The following is a 7,467-nucleotide window of genomic DNA, read 5'->3' on the forward strand; positions in this document are numbered from 1 at the left end:
GAGGGGCGGGGGCTTAGGAGGGGCGGAGCTTTGGAGGGGGGGTGCTAGGAGCACAGAAAGAAGGGAGGGCGGGGCCTGGTGAAAGGGGCGGGGCCACACACAAAGACGTGCGTAAAGGGGCGGGGCTGAGAGTGTAGATATTGCGCTGGGCGGAGCTGACTCCTGTAACACTTGAGTAGGTTCTCTTTTCCCAAAGGCTTTCTGTGAAGTCGCGCATCATCTTCATCTCCTGAGAGAAGTATGGACGAGGGACAGTCGGCGCTTCCAGAAGGGATTTGGAAGCTGGCACAGAGTGGCTCAAGTGCCAGACAGTCTGCCCAGCACTATTGTGAGGCCGAGTTTCAAACTCCCTTAGGGCCAAGATAGTGATAATTGGGGTAGAGAACCAAGTTTCAGAAGGAATTGGGCTCTGCCTTTTGGTTTTAGTTTGCAGTTTTATGTGCTGTGATAATTTCACTCTTTTTTTTTTTTTTTTTTTGGCCAGTCCTGGGCCTTGGACTCCGGGCCTGAGCACTGTCCCTGGCTTCTTCCCGCTCAAGGCTAGCACTCCGCCACTTGAGCCACAGCGCCGCTTCTGGCCGTTTTCTGTATATGTGGTGCTGGGGAATCGAACCTAGGGCCTCGTGTATCCGAGGCAGGCACTCTTGCCACTAGGCTATATCCCCAGCCCATAATTTCACTCTTGATATTCAAAAGTCAAAAATCAAATATCTTTATGTAATTCTGATGGTAACTTCAGAATTATTCATTATCCCACTGACCTAGAAAGGTGCTCAATAGTTAGGGTTTAGGATTTCTTTCCATATTTGGTTTTCTACCTTCTGACCAGGTGACTGTTGCCAATGACATGCTACACTAATTGTTATAGGGATTAGTCATTGGTTTTTAAGTCATTATAAATGGGGTTCATGTTTTCAACTTGGGAAAAATTAAGTAATTCAGTTGATTCCTATTATGTGAAAACAAGCTACCTTTAAAAAAAAGAACAGTGCTGCAACTAATATTAAAATCCAAGAAGTAACTTACACTTCTTCTTAACCAATATATTATATACTCTTAATTGAGGGGTTTTAGCAAATGGATATTTGGCAAAATTTCTTTTGAATTCGATTGGGCTGTGAAACCTTTACCTCAGCTAAAACCTTTGTAAATGTTTTTACTATATTCACTTGAGATTCCAGACAAAGATTCCAAATCAAGTTTTTATTTTTAAATAGATTTTTCTTAATGAGATAGATATTTTAGATACAGATAAGAAAAAAGAACATTCAATCCTACTACATAGAGACTACCACTTTTTAAAACTTTGGTGCATTTCTATTATTTTTCCACCTACATATGTGTGTGTTTCAAGTTAATATAATACAAATTGCCATAATTTGAGTGTTTTAACAGCTCACCAACATTGTTTTCTCATTAATTACAAAATGGCTGTATAAAGTTCTCTTATCCATTTCTCTGTCATTTGTAATCTTCCTTATCTAGAGGTTGGAGTATTATTTGCTATTAATAAACAGTGAGCTGAGATCTGAAGGTGAATTTGATGAAGAACTTGAAGAATATATTATACACATACAGGGCCAGGACAGCCTGATCAATGGTGAATAAGAGAGACTGAGTGAATATAGACAGTGGGGATGGAGATGCAGGGCAATGTGAACTGATGTTTCACAAAGATGGCTAACTGCAGCATATAGTAGGTATCCCCAGAATGCCTGTGAAAAAATTCAGTCAGTATTTTTGTTGTCGTTGAGTGGTTTTAGAATAGTTTGTATTTTTTTTAATCGAGAGAATATTTCATGTTACATGAAAATCTTGTCACAACGTTTTATTGAATTTCTTGTAGATCATAATCCTGAAACACAATCTCCAAATACCAAAATTTGGAAAGGTCAAAATCTTGTTTAAAATCCCCAAAAATCACAATGTGAAAAGATTGATCCCAAATGTTGAAATCTTGAAAGCTCAAATACCGAGAATGGCAATTCCCACTGAATAAGGAGGTATGGGTGGAGGCCATGCAAGAAAGGTACAAAGGGGATAGAAAGACAAAATTTAGGGGTAAATACATGTGGATTACATACGGTTGTATTCTGTTAGCAGCAGTAAATATCTAGAAACCTTACAGAACATTATTTTGGGGAGTTTGTAAGGGTGCTCCCAGAGTTTGTTTGAGTGGACTAGATGGGAACTATCCACCCTCAATGTAAGAAAGCATCGTCTATTACTGCAGCAGTCACATTCATTTTTTGTCCAGCTGTTTTTGTGCCACAATGGCAGAAATGTGTAGTTGTCACAGAGACCCTAATGGGCCTGAAAAGCTGAAACTCTTTCCTATCTGGACCTTTACAATGCAGAGACCATTTGGAGGGAAGACAAGCATGGATGTTAAGTCCCCACCCCACCACATCTTGTCTCTGACCTTCTCCTGTCCCAACGATTGGCCTATAAGGATAAGGATGACATCCAGATTTGTCTTATAGCTTTAAAAAAAAAATAGGTAACTTCCCCCAAAAAGCCGTTTTTTTCACCTTATTCCCGAAAACTAGATTTTGTGCCCATAGTCTGTGATGGAATGGCACCATTTCTCACAGTTATAAGTAGTTATGTGATATGTCTTCCAAAGCAGAATTTAACCTCTACAAATGCAAAGACCTTGCTTTATTCATTGTTGTGTTCCAAGATTGTTACAATGCCTTGTACATAGGAATTTTAAAAATACTTAGGACTATTGTTTAGACTTAAATGGAACACTGAGGCTGATAGCTACTTGAATGCCCAAGACTCAGGATTATCCAGTCAGTCCTGTAAACCTGATCTAGAAGTTTAGACTCTAGTATCTTGAAGTTTAGTCTCCTTGGTATCTTGAGGCTTAGTCTCTTTGGTATCTTGAGATTTACTCTCTTTAGTATCTTGGATGCACAACTCTACTTGTCTATCTAGTCTTTTATAACTGAGCACATTGGACCAATGACTTTTCCAACTGGCTCACCTCTGAATTGTGAAAGACTGTTCATTTTTTATCATATTCCAGATTATAGTAAAGAGCCAAAGTTACAAGTACATGAAGATCTAAAGTATAAACACAGATTTATATCCAGGATGTGAGTTTCAAAATTAAAAGGCTGAAGATAATTCACATGTTGGGAGCACGAGCTCAGTTCTGTACAGAAGGATCTGGAACTATTCTGTTATCTTTCCTTAAGATATTTGTTCCAAAGGTTTTCAACCTTTAGAGAGCATATAAAACGGTGAGAATATACTTAACGCTTTGTAATTTTCTCAGAAAAATGCTAATGTGCACATTTCTGAAGCATTGGTATGTAATATCATCAGAAATGTGCAGGAGTTGCTCCAAGGGTTTCAGGCTAAGATACCTCTTTTAACCTAATTCAAAATTGGCCATTCATACTGAAGTAATTGGTTAATTAGGGTTGGTAGGTCCCTGGTTGAATGGCCTAAAGAGAAGGGCATGAAAATGCAATTGAATCATGATGTTTGCATTTTCACCAAAGCTTTAAATGTATCTGCAGCCTTCACTTTAATCAAAATAGCTTAATTTAGGAAAGAGAGAGCCCACTTCTTTTTCTTTATAAAATCCTACTTTTATTGCTTCCTGAATATTTTTTCCCTTTTTTAAGGGAGAAATACAGACCATCTGTTCCTAGGTTCTCCATTTGACAGGTTAACTAGGGTCATGCTAGGATTCAGATATCGTTGGGCATGATAGGAAGGAATGGGTCTAGAAGGGTATGTTGGAAGCAAGGATCAAGAGAGCCCTTGGAATGCTCTCATCATGAGGAAGAAATAGTTGGGAACAATGAGGTTTGTAGGTCATGTGTGAATTTTGATACATCACCATGTCAATCACTTATTGCCCGAAAGCCCCTACGGACTTGTAGCTGAACCAAGGGCAGAAGCAATAATGATAAAAAATAAATAAATATTCAAGCAGTTTAGCCAGGTGCTGATGGCTCCTGCTTGTAATTCTACCTACTCAGGAGTCTAAGATCTGAGGATCACAGTTCTAAGCCATCCTGGGCAAAGAAGTCTGTGAGACTCATCTCCAATAAACTACTCAGAAAAAGCCAGATGTGGCACTGTGGTTCAAGTGGTAGAATGCCGGGCTTGAGTCGCCTCCCCTGGCGCGGGGATCAAGGCTCTGCTATGTTTCTAACAGCTCCCTTTTTCACCCTCTCCCCTGGTCACCTGACCCACAGGCAAGGCCAGGGTGGAGTCGGGGGCTCAGGAAAGATCTCAGGTGCATGGGGCCCTACGAGATTGCTTTACCTCCTTTCTTACCTGTGAAGAAAGCCAGGCATACTCCGACCTCGGAGAGCTTCGTGAGCAATCTGATTTACTAGGGCGGGGGCAAAAGCTAATGGTAGGAAGGGATGAAAGAAGGCTGATCGGCCAGCACGCTGATAGGCTGGCAAGCTTGCCATAGGACCCGCCCATGAGCTAACGTCACTCGGAAAGCGCCAGGCCAGGGGGAGACTGGGCGCATGGGCTGGCAAGAAAGTTCGGGGGCTGTTCGCAAAGCCGGTTCTTCTCGTTCTGGACCCAGAGAATTGTGGCCTGCTTCCGCATTCCCCAGGGCTGGGGGAAGGGCAGCGTCTTGGGCGCGCTCTCCAATGCCCATCCCCTGAAGGCCAAGGGTGAATGAACCCCAACAGTAGAACACTAGCCATGAGCACAAAGAGGCTCAGGGGTAGCACCTAGGTCCTGAGCTTGAACTCCAGGACTGACTTTGTGTATGTGTGTGGTCTCTGTAAGGCATAATGGCAAATGCTGACAGCTCCTTATCATATATACTCATGACTTCCTGCCTGAGACCATTTTCTGGAAAAAGGAGCAAAAGGAGCAAGCCAAACAAACAAACAAATACAGAAGGGTTAGATATTGATGGATGGAACTTCCTCACCTGTCAGACTGGGGTAACTATGAGACTAGTTCTACTCTGTCTCCAAGAGTTCCTCAGCAGTAATGGGGATTACAGGCATAAGCCACCAGCACCCAGCTCAGATACTTTTTTTTTTCCTGGTTGGTCATGGGGCTTGAACTCTGGGTCTGGGCACTGTCCCTGAGGCTCTTCAGCTCAAGGCTAGCACTATACCACTTGAGCCACAGCTCCACTGGAGATAAGAGTCTCACAGACTTTCCTGCCCCAGCTGGCTTTGAACTGCAATCCTCAGATCTCAGCCTCCTGAGTAGCTAGGATTATAGGCATGAGCCACCAGTGCCCAGCTATTTTTTTTTTTTTTAACCAGTGACATTCAATGACAATTTCTCTAAGATGGTTTTTTCCTTCTGTAAACCAGGGATAAAAGCACTAACGTCATAAGATCTACTTGTAAAAAACTTGAAAATGACACAGTGTTTTATATAATGGCTTGCACAGAGCAGATGCTTAATAACTATTGGCCATGAACATGAACTTAGCATTTATAGATCATTGTCCCAGTGGAGGGCAAAGCCACTCTTTTACCTTTGAGTGACTGACTGCTGAAGCCGATTGATTTGTCAAGTGTGCTGTGCAGACTGAAATTCTGGTGAGGACCAGTGACTTAGAAATGCCAGTAGCATGAAGGAAGCATTGCCATGGGAAGGCAAATGGTGACATGTTGCCTTAGAAGATTGAGGCGATGCCACAATGGGTTGTTTAGTCTCCACTGTGGTTACAGACATTTAAAAGAAGAAAAGAAGAAGGTGTGACATTGGCACACCTGATGCTAACAACAATAGTCGTTTAGCTGAGTAGCAATACTTTCATTGGATTCCTTTTCCTTCTGTTAGAATTCGTTCAGCTTTTTGTGTGAAGTCCATAAATTCCTCTATTAAGTTTTGGTTAGCCTCATCACGCTCAAGTATAGCTGTATGCAGGCTTTCAGTCGTTTCATTATGTTTACCAGTAATGTTTGTAGGGTATTTTGAGGACTATGGTCTAGGTTCTTCATTGATGGCTCTGTTGCCTGTTTATTTTGAGTGGGAGTTAGAGGTTTCTTGGCTTGCCATTTTTCTTGTTTCTATGGATTGTTCTGCCCATTTGGAAAGCAAATCCAATAGCACACCAGAACACAATTTTAAGACACGAACCAAACCAATCCCAGAGCCCTGTAGTTGAAGAGGATCACAATAGCTCAGTAGCTATTTACATATGATCACATAAGATGATGATAAGCGAAATGAACTCCAAGATATGGAAACAGGAGGGTTTTCATTGTTGCTGTCATTTTTAAGGTACTATATGAAATTATTTCTTTTTTCTTTCCTATGGTTTATCCCTTGCGGTCACTGTATTTGATTTTGGTGCCCTGGGTATTGATTATATGTTTATCTGAATTAGGGAAGGAGAAGGCAACAACAAAATGGTGAGACAAAGGACAAAGGGTGAAGCAATGCAACAGTGAAATTCACAAGACAAAATGTTGGAAAATTAACTGTACAACTTGGGGGGAACTGAGGGGAAGGAAAGTGGGAGAAAAATGAGGGCATGGGTAACAAGTTTGACAAGAAATATAATCACTACCTTACTATGTAACTGTAACCCCTCTGCACATCATCTTGAAAATAAAATTAAATTAAGGAAAAAACAATAATCGTGGTCTGTTCAACTCATCTGCTTCCTTTGAGAAAGAAAATTCCTTAAGACCTTGTACACGTACTTGTACTCATATTCAAGGGATTTTCCCCAGAAGGTCCCTTTACGTATTTGAAATTTCAGAAAAATCTGTTGGAATACTGATGCCTGGAACATTCTATTAGTACTTCTCAGAGCCACTAACATTAAAGCCATTTGTTTCTTACTTAGGGTCAAACTAACATTCCTTTAGGGAAGAATTCAGATATAACTTACCAGTATAGGCCCAAAAGTCAGCTTAGTTCCTGGCTAATGTTGCTGGGTTTAGCAAAATGAACCACTAAAATTTTTATTATTCATCTGAAATTCCGGTTCAGTTGACTGTTCTGTATTTTGTCTGGCAACTCTATTTTTGGCATATGACTAACCTAAATAAATATTGATGAGTAAGTGAATGAATGAGTGACTAGCATAGTATGAACAAATAGAGCACTAAACTATTAAAAACTTGACTGCTCAGATAAGAGATACTTGTCTAAATTACAACTAATAGTCACAAAAGATTAAAAAAAAAAGTCTCCCCTCTTAAAAGCACTCTCCTTTTTACAGCCCTTAAGTCTGGCTCTGGCCTGAAATGCAGCCATTCTGTGTACTTGCTGTTACTTCAAATCTACGTGGGATGAATTCTAACCTTCCAGTAACATAGGTTCCTTGTCCCACAATTTATCATCTTCATTCCACACATTTTTGGTTTCCTATTTTTGCCTAATTGTTTATTACTGTGTACCAGTTGTACAAGAAAATTGACTTTGGATGGTGTGTGGTTTCAGCCATTCTGAAGTACAATCATCTCTGTATCTTCCTGTAAAATTGCCCAAACTGTGCTT

The sequence above is a fragment of the Perognathus longimembris genome, chromosome 5, assembly GCF_023159225.1.
Source record: "Perognathus longimembris pacificus isolate PPM17 chromosome 5, ASM2315922v1, whole genome shotgun sequence".
NCBI lineage: Eukaryota > Metazoa > Chordata > Mammalia > Rodentia > Heteromyidae > Perognathus > Perognathus longimembris.